Source organism: Mustela nivalis, assembly GCF_964662115.1.
Source record: "Mustela nivalis genome assembly, chromosome: 12".
In the NCBI taxonomy this organism is placed as follows: Eukaryota; Metazoa; Chordata; class Mammalia; order Carnivora; family Mustelidae; genus Mustela; species Mustela nivalis.
Window position 1 is genome coordinate 6,554,126 of NC_139031.1, and position 13,316 is coordinate 6,567,441.

General features: G+C 46.2%; 1 long non-coding RNA gene across 1 annotated transcript; it reads left to right on the forward strand.

The window, feature by feature from the left end:
• Window positions 1–896: 896 nt before the first annotated feature.
• On the forward strand, window positions 897–8,428 carry LOC309845405. The gene is made up of 3 exons (XR_014301274.1): window positions 897–1,319; window positions 2,239–2,353; window positions 8,309–8,428. It is a non-coding gene; the product is annotated as an uncharacterized lncRNA (long non-coding RNA).
• Window positions 8,429–13,316: the final 4,888 nt, after the last annotated feature.

Below are 13,316 nucleotides of genomic sequence, written 5' to 3' on the forward strand. Positions count from 1 at the left end.
GCGCGGCTTGATCCCAGGACCCTGGAATCATGACCTGAGCCGAAGGCAGAGGCCCCCAACCCACTGAACCACTCAGACGCCCCTTAGCCTGTTGTCTATAAGCTGGGTACTATATGGTTTAAGTCTCTCCTGCTCTCCCCCCCACCTTTATCACAAGATTTCTTTACTGTAACCAATAGAGAGCTAGGATATTACAATTTTCTTTTAAAGTAATCGTTTCCTGGGGCATCTGGGTGCCTCCGTCGGGTAAGCATCTACCTTCCTCTCAGGCCATGATCTCAGAGTCCTGGAATCCACCCCCCACCTTTGACCATAGTGCACCTTCCCCAGTTTGCCTTCCTTTATCACGCCCCCTCCCCTCCTCGGTCCTCATAGAAGCTGGAGGGGTTGTCTGAGCCCAAGGCAGCCCAAACCCATCCCGAAACGACGGAACATTGAACCCACCATGGCGGACAGGTGAGCGGCAGAGAGCTGGACAAGCTGATTTCGAGCAGCAATCTGGGCGGCAACAGTGGAAGCAGAAAACGGAACGTTGTACAGGATCTAATTCCCTGACTTATATGTGATCGATTTCAGATGTAACCTTGTGTAGCCCTCAAAGGAGGAAAGGTCATAACTGTGGAGAAAATGGGGCAATTCCAGTTCTCCCAGTCCAGAGAGCTGGGAGATCCAGATGCTGCCGTTCAAGGATGCACAGAGCGGCCCGAGGTCGCCGGAGCAATCTACTCCTCCTACCGGCAGGCGGCGCTGTGGGATCCCAGTTCCCGCGCAGGGAAGGTAACGTTCCCAGGACCCCCTGCGTATCTCCAGGGCGACGGCCGCCGCGGGGCGGAGCTGACGGGCGCAGGCCCCGCCCCCGGAGCGGCCTCTCCCCCGCCTGGACCTCCCGGGCCACATCCTGCAGGGCGGGGACAGCCGCGGCGGTTCGGCCCGAGGGCCCGGCCACCCGCGCCCGACTGAAGCCGGGACTCCGGCTGGAGACCATCCCGGGGGTGGCACCGGCGGCTCAGCCCAGGGTCTCAGACCACGCAGGCGCTGCAGGAGCCATCGGGTGTGAGCGGTGACATCTCCGCGGGGCAGAGGCGGCGGCCCGCGGTCGCAGGAGGGCGGCGGACGGGGGGTCCCGGCAGGTAGGAGGCGCCGTCCTGGTCGCTCGGACGGTGACATCTGCAGGCATGGTCCCGCAGTCCAGCCCGAGCTCGCGTCCTGGGGTCGGGAGAGGGCGGTGCAGGCACATCCGTGCGCTCAGCCCAGACCGAGTTCCATAAAGCAGAGACTGATTTTTTACCCATCGAGTGTGGGGTCGCTTGGATGATTCAGTGAGTTAATGAATGAGAGAGTCCTGCACACAGTCAGCCCCGGGGCCCCTGAGTGTTGCAGTTTCCCTGAAGCTCAGCTTGCATTTGGTGAGGGGCAGAGCGGGAGAAGGAGGGTAGCAGAGGAGATTAGGGCTCAGCCCTGTAGAGGGACATACGATAGGACAATTCTAAATTGCAGTCTTAGGCCCTGTCACTTTTAACAATTCTTTAGGAAATGCTAATGACGGTCGCAACTCTTTAGTTTGAAGTTTTTGAAAGAACCCCCATCCCCACCCCTGGGGTGACAGTAATTCACTTTCCTGATACTTAGACTAATTTGAAACAACGTTTCCAAAAACATGACAATTTCTTACTGCTTTTTTTCACTAACACACACACACACACACACACACACAAACACGCAGTATTAAAAATAGAATCCTTGGTGACCGTAATCACAATCTACTACCCTCCTCTTATGGGTGAGGAAAGTGACTTACAGAGAGGTTGAAGTGACTTGCTCCAAGTGTCTTATAATACAACTTCCGTTCCTTGAATTCCAGTTCTATGCTTTCCTTCCTCTCCTTCAACAAATATCTGTTTGGATTCCATTCCTTTCACAAATATTAATAATATTCATAATATTGCTTCTCTTGGGTTGCGCCTGTCTTATCAAGCTCCTGTTCCACATTTTTCAAGTAACTGGGACGCTATAGGAAATTTTCCTTATTCCTCTCCGTCACCTGCTAGGGAAATGATATTTTGATTTTCTGGTGCCGAAGATAATTGACATTCTGTCATTTCTTTCTGACAATTGTAATGTGTTCTTGGGACAAATGATCAGTTTTCAATTTAAATTTCATTTTTAGTGGAATGAAACAGTACAAATGTAGAAGTCTCTGTAGACATAACTTTCTGTATTTCTTTCTCGTAAACACAGGTGTTTTAAAGATATCTCCTGGAAAGTGTTGAAGACAATTCTATGCATCCTTTATCCCTCAATACTGTACCTTGTTGACATGACTACATCCTATAGGATGTGACGGTGTCCTATGGTATGTACTCAAATGCTTATTTAATTGAGTCAAACTATCCATTTCAGGTTGTGTTCCTCCAGTTAGAAACGAGTGTCTGTGGCAGTTCCACTGCCTGACTCCCTTATGAGTCCCTCCAAGACACACATATTCTTCTTATGAAATGAGAACCTACGTATTCAACATTCCACCTCTGCCAGGGTGAGTGTCTTGTTTGTGTGAAGTGTCTGTTAACTTGTAGAAGGAGGGCCAGGAGAGTCAAAAGTTCTTCCTGGAGGGACGCCTGGGTGGCTCAGTTGGTTAAGCAGCTGCCTTCGGCTCAGGTCATGATCCCAGCGTCCTGGGATCGAGTCCCACATCGGGCTCCTTGCTCCGCAGGGAGCCTGCTTCTCCCTCTGACTCTGCCTTCCACTCTGTCTGCCTGTGCTCGCTCTCACTCTCTCTCTCTTACAAAAAAAAAAAAAAAAAAAAAAAAAAAAAAAAAAAAAAAGTTCTTCCTGGAATTATGTCATCAAAGCCTCGCCTGTCTTACACATTGAAAAGTCTGGCTTCTCAAGATCCGTGTCAGAACCCTTAATGATAGGAACAGTAGAAGGTTTCTAAACATTTCTGATGTGGACAGGTGTGGAGCCGTCCTGAGACTAAAACAGATGTGTTTGTGGTGCGAGGGAGCAGTATCCTTTTGATGATGTAGCCATCTGTTTCTAAGCATCGAAGGAGGAGAATCTGGATGAGCGGAAGAAGGAACTTTTCACGGGGCACCTGGTTGGCTCAGTCGGTTAAGCATCCATCTATTGATTTTGGTTTGGTTCATGATCTCAGGGTTGTGAGCTTGGTCCTACATTGGGTTCCATGTTTTGCGTGGAGCCTGCTTGGGGTTCTCTCTCTCTCTCTGCCCACCCTCCATCTCCCCATGAGTGCTCTCTTTCTCTCTCAAGGAAAAAAAAAGGAACTTTTTAAAAAAAGGTTTTGTTTATTTTTTTGACACAGAGGGAGAGAGTACAAACAGTGGGAGTGGGAGAAGCAGGGTCCCTGCAGAGTAGGGAGCCCGACTCGGGACTCAATCCCAGGACCCTGAGATCATGACCCAAGCCAAAGGCAGACACTTAACCAGCTGAGCCACCCAGGCACCCCAAGAAGGAACTTTTCACACATGTTATGAGGAATATCTATGAGACTGATCTCTCTAGGCCTGATGTGTTTTTGTTGAACATTTGAGAGTAATTCATCAGTCAAAGACCAACCAGGTTTCAGCAATTCTGTTTTCTGCTTGGCCAGACTCTACTCTGACGTCCAGGTAGGATTCTCTGACCCGCCCCCTCCAATGACTTTTAAAGTCATGTACATTTATTTTTGAGTCACTTGCTGTTGAAGATTCAGCAGGGGTTTAGGAAGTGATCCACACAGGCGTGAAAGAGTGTAACTGCACGGAAAGTTATCCCCTTTCTCCAGCCCCTTAGGGTTTTTCTGCAGGGAGAAGAGAAAATGCCTGCAATTTTACTATTTGAAAATCATGTCATAACTTTTCTATTCAGTGAGGGTGACTTACATGGGGGGAAACACCCTCTTTCCTGCTGGGTAGGAATGAGGAAGGATGTGGCCCTAAGAACTGCTCAACCAACATGGAAGCAGAACTGAGAGACCGGGAAACCTCTTCCTGTTCTTCCTGTTGGGCCCTGGAGTAAACTGTGCCTGAACTCCTACCACCCCTGGCTCTCCAGTTATGCGAACCAGAGACATCTCCCTCTTATTTAAGGTGTCTGGAGTTGAGTTTCCTCTTACCAAATAGGGTCCCAAGAGACAAGGAAATTGTTGAGAGAAGGGGAGTTTGTAAGTAGTAAAGATGAAAACGTGGAAGGGAGGGACGTAATGAGTGTCCTGGTCTGAGAAGTTGACCGTCTTCACTAGGTAGTAACGGTCACCTGTTGAGTCCTGTGGCTCAGAGCAGGTACCTACTAGCATGTAGCCTGGGAACGTGGGCAGTAGAAAGAATATTCAGGTGTTGCAGCTTGCTTGTTCGGCCCCCAGGAAGTTTCTAGAAAAAAAAAAAAAAAGATGGGGCGCCTGGGTGGCTCAGTGGGTTAAAGCCTCTGCCTTCGGCTCAGGTCGTGATCCCAGGGTCCTGGGATCAAGCCCCACATCAGGCTCTCTGCTCAGCAGGGAGCCTGCTTCCCTTCCTCTCTCTGCCTGCCTCTCTGCCTACTTGTGATCTCTGTCTGTCAAATAAATAAATAAAATCTTAAAAAAAAAAAAGAGAGAGAGAGAGAGAGAGAGAGACAACGTTAAGCCGTCAGGACCTTCCTACTTTTCAAGCATACAGGATAGTTGTTTGTAGAATGCCCCTCAGATTGGGTGTGTCTGCTGTGTCTTTGGGATGTGGTTTGGGTTATTTGCCCATGGCAGGGAGCTGTGCTATGTTCTCGCTGCACGTGATTTTGATTCATTCCGTTACTGATGATGTTCACCTTGATCACTTAGTTAAGGTAGTATCTGCCAGATTTCTCCTCTGTGAAGTTACTTTTTTTCTTCTTTGTTATTATTAAACATGTGGTGCTTTTGTGGGGCTGTACTTTGAAACCATGCAAATATCCCATTCCTCATCAAATTTTTCATTTATTTAGCTATATATATATATATTTTAAAAGATTTTATTTATTGGAAGAGAGAGCACAGAGGGAGAGTGAGAGGGAGAAGCTGACTCCCTGTTGAGCAGAGAGCCCAATGCAGGGCTCAATCCCAGGACCCTGAGATCACAAGGAGCTGAAGGCAGAGGGTTAACCAACTGAGCCCCCCAGGCGCCCCAATTTAGCTATATATTTTTTATCTGCGTGGACTCACAGTTTCCTATTTTATTCTTATTTTATCCAATGGTTTACAATCCTTTCCTATCTGTATTTATTGCAATTTGCTCTAATTATCCCAAGTTTGGCCTGTGGGGGCTCCCCTTCACAGGGTTTCTGTGTCCTTTTGACCCCTTCCCATCATTCTCGAGCAACTTCCTTTGTTCTCTGGCACAAGCCCTTCCAGGCACATCTCCTAGATTCCCTGACTGAGCATTGGAGCCCAACATTTCCATGAGGAGCCCTGGTTTCTTGTGGCGGGCAGTGGATTAGAAGCCAAGGTCTGGTGTTAGCTGTGCTCATTGCCACTCGAGGGTTGCTACTCCCAGGCTGTCTTAGTGGCTTGAGCAAGGACATGCATACGTATAGCAGACACATGTTTACACGTACACTCCTTTCCCTTTCTCTTTTTAAAAAATGATGGCCCAGGCCATGACTCTGGAGTCCCAGGATTGAGTCCCGCAGCTCCACAGCGAGTCTGCTTCTCCCTCTGACCTTCTTCTTCTCTCTCATGCTCTGTCTCACTCTCTCTCTCTCAAATAAATAAACTCTTAAAAAAAAAAAAAAAAAAGTAGGGGCGCCTGGGTAGCTCAGTGGGTTAAGCCTCTGCCTTCGGCTCAGGTCATGATCTCATGATCTCAGGGTCCTGGGATGGAGCCCCGCATCAGGCTCTCTGCTCAGCAGGGGCCTGCTTCCCCCTCCCCCTCTGCCTGCCTCTCTGCCTACATGTGACCTCTGTCTGTCAAATAAATAAATAAAATCTTAAAAAAAAAGAAGAAGAAGAAGCTTTGCGCTCACTATTCTTAATATATTTACTTATCTGGCCAGCCCCCCTGTATGTAAGCCATCCCACGTGGCCACTGCTCCCTGCCCTGATCATCCCTGCTGCTCTGACGCTCTGCTCTGGACTGCCCCAATCCCCCCCATCCTCCCACTGGTGGGGACGCTTACCTCACTGGGCTCCATGTAGTGATTTTGGAAAGGAGTGGTTCAAGAAAGGAAGGGAAGAGAAAGACGAGGGCAAGGAAAAGGCAGAGACACCGTTCATGGAAATGGGTTAGTTGACAAGACAAATCAATGTGGAAGTGGAAAAAAACGTAAGAGATAATGTAACATGACTGAAATTAACCCCGACAGTGAATCTAGAGTTATAGATTTGGTAATCATTTCAATAAGGGTGATTCTATTGCTATAAAATGAGAAGTAGGTAGGGGCGTCTGGGTGGCTCAGTCAGTTGAGCATCTGACTCTTGATCTGAGCTCAAGTCATGATCTCAGGGTCGTGAGATCAGGCCCCACCTCACTGGGCTTTGTTCTCAGCAGGGAGTCTGCTTGAGATTCTCTCTCTCTCTCTCTCTTTCTCTCTCTCCCTCTGCCCCTCCCCCTGCTCACACTAGTGCTCTCTCTGTCTCAAATAAATAAATAGATCTTTTTTAAAAAATTCAGAATATTTCACTGGGATCATAAACAATCACAGCACAGTGTGACAACCACAAGTGGATGTTTGCAAAGTACCAGGTCAAAGCACATCAGCAGGAAGGAAAGCAGCCCTGTGCATCCGACAGGCACTGATATGGCCAGGCACCGTCTCTGTCCTCACAAGCTCACAGTCTCGTGGGCAGAAAGAGGAATACAGGGGCAGATACTCAGTCCAGTGGAATGAGTGCCAGGCCAGGGGGAGAGCACCAGGGGGGGGGCAGTGCACTGGAAGGACACTGGACCAGAATTGGAGGGGCCAGGGAGACTGCCGCAGAGAAACTGGCACCTCAGCTGAGTCTCGACCCCATGACAAGGGGATGGCCGCTGCCCAAGTAGACTAGAAGCTGATAAAAATGCAGGTCAGCTGGGCTCACAGAGCCAAGGAGGAAAGGAATGTATCTTTCCACAAAGAGGTCCATGTGGTCTATGAAAGAAGGCAGTTTCAGAAGGAGAAAGTTAAGACCTTCACATGAGGGGCCCCTGGCTGGCTGGCTCAGGTATGTGCTATGGTGAGTACTATGAAGTGTGTAAACCTGGCAATTCACAGACCTGTACCCCTGGGGATAAAAATACATTATATGTTTATAAAAAATAAAAATAAAGAAAATAAAATAAATTTTTTTAAAAATGGGAGTTACCACCTTGGATAACCTGATTTATTAGGTTAAGGTGCAACTTGCCTTCTGTATTTTTCTTTTCTTTTTTTTTTTAAGATTTTCTTTATTTATTTGTCAGAGAGAGAGCGAGCGAGCACAGGCAGAGTCAGAGGGAGAAGCAGGCTCCCTGCGGAGCAAGGAGCCCGATGTGGGACTGGGACTCGATCCCAGGCTGGGATCATGACCTGAGCCAAAGGCAGCTGCTTAACCAACTGAGCCACCCAGGCGTCCCAGCCTTCTGTATTTTTCAAAACCCCCAAGATAACTCTAAAACAAAGGCTGGTTAAGAGGCATTGTCTTTTAGTATTTGTATTTTGAAATTGATATATTAGAGTCATCATTTATTCCTTATCATCATTTTTTCCTTATTTGATATTGACAAGCCTCTTATACATTCAACCACCAATAAAAATCCAGGAATGGAAATTAAGTTATTAAGTTATAAACTTCTGTTAAAATTATGTTATGTTATATTTGACTATTTTATTTTATTAATTTTACAACTGCCTTCAGACTCTGTTTCTCTTCTGTTTAACCAATGGTATTTACACACTATTGGCCTTGTTGATAATGAATATTAAAATATAAAACTTCAAAGTTGATAAAAAAAATTGTTATTTCCATTTAGAAACATGGACCATACTTTTTGGTTTGCTTTGTGTTTGTTTTTTAATGTTTGGGGTAGCTACAACTGATTTCTGAGTAGTTAAGATGTTCAGTAAAGTGTTGAAGTCATATATGTCACATCCTAAGAGAAGACTCTGAAAGGCATTATATTGGTTTTATTTCTGGCTTTATTTCACAGGCGCAAATAAACCAAGACTTTCAAAAAGGTCACTAGGTTTCTAGCTGTAGGTTGGGAAAGGACTACCTGTGAGCGTACACAGTTCTCTCCCTTAGTCTAAGAGTGAAAGACATTGGGTTGGTTATTCACCGATTTAATGAGAGTTCTAGACTGTCAAATAGATTTTTTAAAAGATTTTGTTTGTTTGTTTGTTTTAGAGCAGGGGAGAGGAGCCGAGGGAGAGGGACCAGCAGACTCCGAACTGAGTGTGGAGCCCAATGCGGGACTGGAGTTCACAACCCCAGTATCACCACCCTGAGATCACGGCCTGAGCTGAAATCAGGGTATGATTTTTTTTTAAAAGATTTTATTTATTTATTTGACAGAGAGAGATCACAAGTAGGCAGAGAGTCAGGCAGAGAGAGAGGAAGGGAAGCAGGCTCCCTGCTGAGCAGAGAGCCTGATGCGGGACTCGATCCCAGGACCCTGAGATCGTGACCTGAGCCGAAGGCAGCGGCTTAACACACTGAGCCACCCAGGTGCCCCCAGGGTATGATTTAAACCGACTGAGCCACCCAGGTGTCCCTGTTAAATAGATGATTTTTAAAGTAATTAGTAAGACGGGAATCTTGGATATTTTATTTTAGTTGACGTTGGTCTGAGTCATGGAGATGTTTCTGTAGGTACCTAAATAAAGCAATGAATCCAGAGGGGGGACTTAAATTGTCCCATTAGATTATCTAATCGGATACTGGACCAGTTTGGATCCTGATGTGATCCCTTTCTCATGGTCCAGTGTCGTTCTCTCCTGAACTTGACAGTATATAGAATTCTCTGATTTCAGCCTTTAAGACTTTCTGTAATAAAAGTTAAATCAGCTCCGGAAAAGCCATGACAATAGCACAGACTACTTCCTGCCTTAACACCTAACTCAGTTCGGTCCCTTGACATCCACTCGTTCGAGAAGATTGCTAGCCATACCCAGGCATCATGTGCCTCGACCAATACAGGTTTCCTTGGAAAATGGACCTGTTTCTCAGTGAATTCTCTTCATTCGGGAAGCTCTTTTATCCTTTTCCTAGACTCCTCTCTTAATTCTGTCCTCTTTTTAAATAAATGTTCTTGCCTTTACTTATGAAAGTAGAATGAGCTTTATCCCAAAGTCTCCCTTTGGCACCACACACAGGTTGAGGATGTGACAGTAACACAGCCGAGAGGACCCGACGTGTCTGGTTCCATCTGCTCTCCGTTATTTAGAGGGTATCCACCAAGTCACGGGCTGCATAACTGACCGTGGACTTCCTGGTGTCCTTATTCTTACTGCCCTCCACCTTGGTATATCAAGTATGTCTCCAGGATCAATGCCAGTAATAATCTGGGGACGAAGTTAACAACCTCCCTGAGGTTCAGGGCACTGAATCCTTGGTGCTGTAACTTACATAGGTTCTAGAATGGAGAAGGCAACTTGTCCCCCACAAGGTGCTTCAGAGAAGATCAGGTATGCATAGCACAGAGGGCGCAGACTTTCAAAGTCAGAGTTCAAAGGCAAGGGAAGAGTTCTGTACAAAGACTGACTGAACAACCAGTCAGGTTTCTTTTTTTTTTTTTTCTTTTTTTAAAGATTTTATTTATTTATTTGCAGAGAGAGAGAGAGGAGGAAGCAGGCTCCCTGCTGAGCAGAGAGTCCGATGCGGGACTCAATCCCAGGACCCTGAGATCATGACCTGAGCCGAAGGCAGCGGCTTAACCCACTGAGCCACCCAGGCGCCCCACCAGTCAGGTTTCTTAAGCATAGGAGGATACGCACAGATCTATCTCCAGAATTCCACAAGGATTCTACCCAGAGACCTGGCACACAAAACCCACAGCTCCCTAGGGCCACAGTCGTGTCCTGGGATGGAGTCCTGCATCGCGCTCCTTGCTCAGTGGGGAGTCTGCTTCTCCCTTTCCCTGTGCTGCTCCTCTTGCTTGTGCTTGCTTTCGCTCTTGTCAAATAAATAAATTAAAAAAAAAAACCAGATGTTTGATAACCTTCACCTGTCCATGTTTCAGCTTTAACAAGGTTGACAATAATTTCCTTACGTACAAGTGTCAAATTTAAAATTTAAATCTCATTTTTCTACAAACAAAGTTACTTCCGTGGCTATATCCCAGTGCTGTGAAAATGGAAGAGAGCTTATTGTTATATGATCCGTGCATAGTTATACAGCAGAAAAAATAGGGCGTATCCCAAAATTTTTCAAGGAATTTCAGAATATTTTGATTGACCAACTGGAGAAACCATAGCTCATTTGAGAACTGAACGCCTACAGAATATGTTTCTCTTAGAGCTTTTCATACTACGACAACAAAATCAGCTTTTGTAACAATTTAATGTTATTCAGCTCAATGGTTCTGCAGTTTTTTAAAAGATCAAAACATGATGCTGATTTTTAAAAATTACCAACTATTTCATACTGCTTAAAACCATGTAAGTGAAATATCTGTAGGGCTTAAACCACCATTATTGTTGTTATTTTTTTTTTTTTTTGGTGGGCAGGAAGGCAAGGTTTATTGAGTGATAGTAAAGTGATAATACAAAGCTCCTGAAGAGGGAGGGGACCCGAGAGCATTGCCCTAAATCTTCATAATATTTTTGTGTCTGTGAGTTTTTTGATATTAAAATACATTTGACACACTATGTTACATTTGTTTCAGGTGCACAAGCTTTTGCAGTTTTATTTTTTAAAAAGATTTATTTTATTTTATTTTACTTATGAGAGAGAGAGAGAAAGCAGGGCGGGGCCCGAGGAAGAGAGAGAATCTCAAGCAGACTCCGAGCTGAGTACAGAGCCCGTGGCAGGGTTCAATCCCATGTTCCTGAGATTGCGACCTGAGCTGAAGTCAAGAGTCAGCTGCTTACTCCACAGGGCCACCAGGTTAAAAAAAAAAAAAAAAGCCACAATAGATCATTCTGTATTAAAATACCAAGGAGCATCAAGCTTGTGAAATTAACTTTCTCATTTACCAGTGGCCAAAGACTTCTCTCATTGGAAATGACCGTAAACCCAAATGGGGTTTCTTTATTGGGTATCGGTAGCTAATCAGCTCAAGCGCAATACTCACCAGAGTAGTGAGAATAAAGTGATGGGTCAGATCCCCAAATGGGCCGATTCGCTGCGTCAAGCCTATGACTATAGAGTTATTTCTTCAACAGAATTCTTTAGAGATTATGTAAAAATACCATCTTCAGAGTATATATTAGCTTTGGGCATGAGATGGCAAGACTGAAAAATCTGTTCTTTTCACAGGGAACCTTGCTTTTCTCCCTTCAGGAGAGATGGCCAGGGATTGCCTGACTCAAAGGAATCTGTTACTGACTGTCGATGGGCACCTCCCCCCACCATTTCATCTGTTAAACCCTAATGCCCACTGTGATGGTTTCCGGAAGCCAGTCTTTGGGAGGTGATTAGGTCATGAGGGAGGGGAGCCCTCAGGAACAGGATTAGTGTCCATATAAAAGAGACCCCAGAGAGCGCCCTGGCCCCGTCCAACATGACACTCAAGGACACAGTGAGAAGATGGCATCTATGAACCCGGAAGTGGTCCTCCCAGACCTGGAATCTGCCGGAGCGTTGGCCTTGGCCTTGCAGCCTCTGCACTGTGGGAAATAAGCTTTCAGTGTTCATAAGCCACCCAGTCTGTGGACTCCTGTGAGAGCGGCCCAGAGGAACCAAGACAGGGCCCCATTCACATTGTATCTCTGTGGCATGAGAGGTTTCTCCATGACGTCTTGACAAATGTGCAAGAAGAGTAGATGATAAGGCCTACTCATTTATGAAATATCAGAGGGGCACCTTGGGGGCAGAGTTGGTTAAGCAGCTGACTCTCCTTTTGGGCTGGGGTCATGATCTCAAAGTCCTGATGATGAAGTTCTTGAACCTAGGTGAGGTTCGGTGGGGTGAGGTTCGGAGCCGAGGGTTAAGAAAGAATTCTTAAGACGTCTTTGGTGCAAAAAGGTGGTTTATTAGAGCACGGGGACAGGACCCGTGGGCAGACGGAGATGCTGCTGCCCAGGGCCTGTGAGGAGTGGCTGGTTATATACACAGGAGTTGGGTAGGTGAGGACAAAGGGGTGTTTAGAAGGGCTATTGGAGTAAAGAAGACTGTCAGGATTTTTTTTTTTTTTTAGATTTATTTATTTATTTATTTCACACAGAGAGAGAGAGAGATCACAAGTAGGCAGAGAGCTAGGCAGAGAGAGAGAGGAGAAAGCAGGCTCCCTGCTGAGCAGAGAGCCCGATGCGGGGCTCAATCCCAGGACCCTGGGATCATGACCTGAGCCAAAGGCAGAGGCTTATCGCACTGAGCCACCCAGGCGCCCCAGGATATTTTTTTTTTAAGTTTTTTTTTTTTAAACGATTTTATTTATTTGACAGAGAGAGAGAAATCACAAGTAGGCAGAGAGGCAGGCATAGAGAGAGGAGGAAGCAGGCTTGATCCCAGGACCCTGGGATCATGACCTGAGCCAAAGGCAGAGGCTTTAACCCACTGAGACACCCAGGCGCCCCAAGACTGTCAGGATATTGAAGACCTGGTTACTATCAAGCCAAGGCCACTTTCCCTCTAATGAGGCACTAACATAAAGACAATAGGGGGTCTCCTGGTGGAATGTCACATTCCTGCTATCAAGCGTCCTTGTTAGTGAGATTTAGGTTTGGAAGAAACTTAACTTTATTTACTTTTCCTTCTACCTCAGCCTCCTACAGTTTTTATGGAGGAGAGGGTGACATTAGGGCTTAAGGAATTGAGTTATGTGCCTTTGGAAATTGGGCTATTGATAAGGTAACTTCTTTGTTGTAAATCTCAAGGACATTTGTAAACCAAGGGAGACTCCTGCCTTGCAGGACTGTGATCTCTGCAAGTTAACTATTTGTTTTTCTTTTAGGGCAGTCAGGGGTGCCTGAGGAATGTCACATATATTACCAAGGGGAGTGGGTGGAGAGGGGGTGCAAGGTGCCAGCTTTTGCTTTGTCCTCAGCCAGCCTCCTGCTCCCTCATCACTGAGATCAAGCTCCACGTTGGGCTCTGAGCTCAGCACAGAGACTGCTTGTTCCTCTCCCTTCCCCTCTGCCCCTCCCCCATGCTCTCCCTCTCTCCAATAAACAAACAAATAAATAAATAGAATCTTTAATAAATTAAAAAAATAAATAAAATGTCAGAGATCACAGAGGGGCTGTTAAAACCA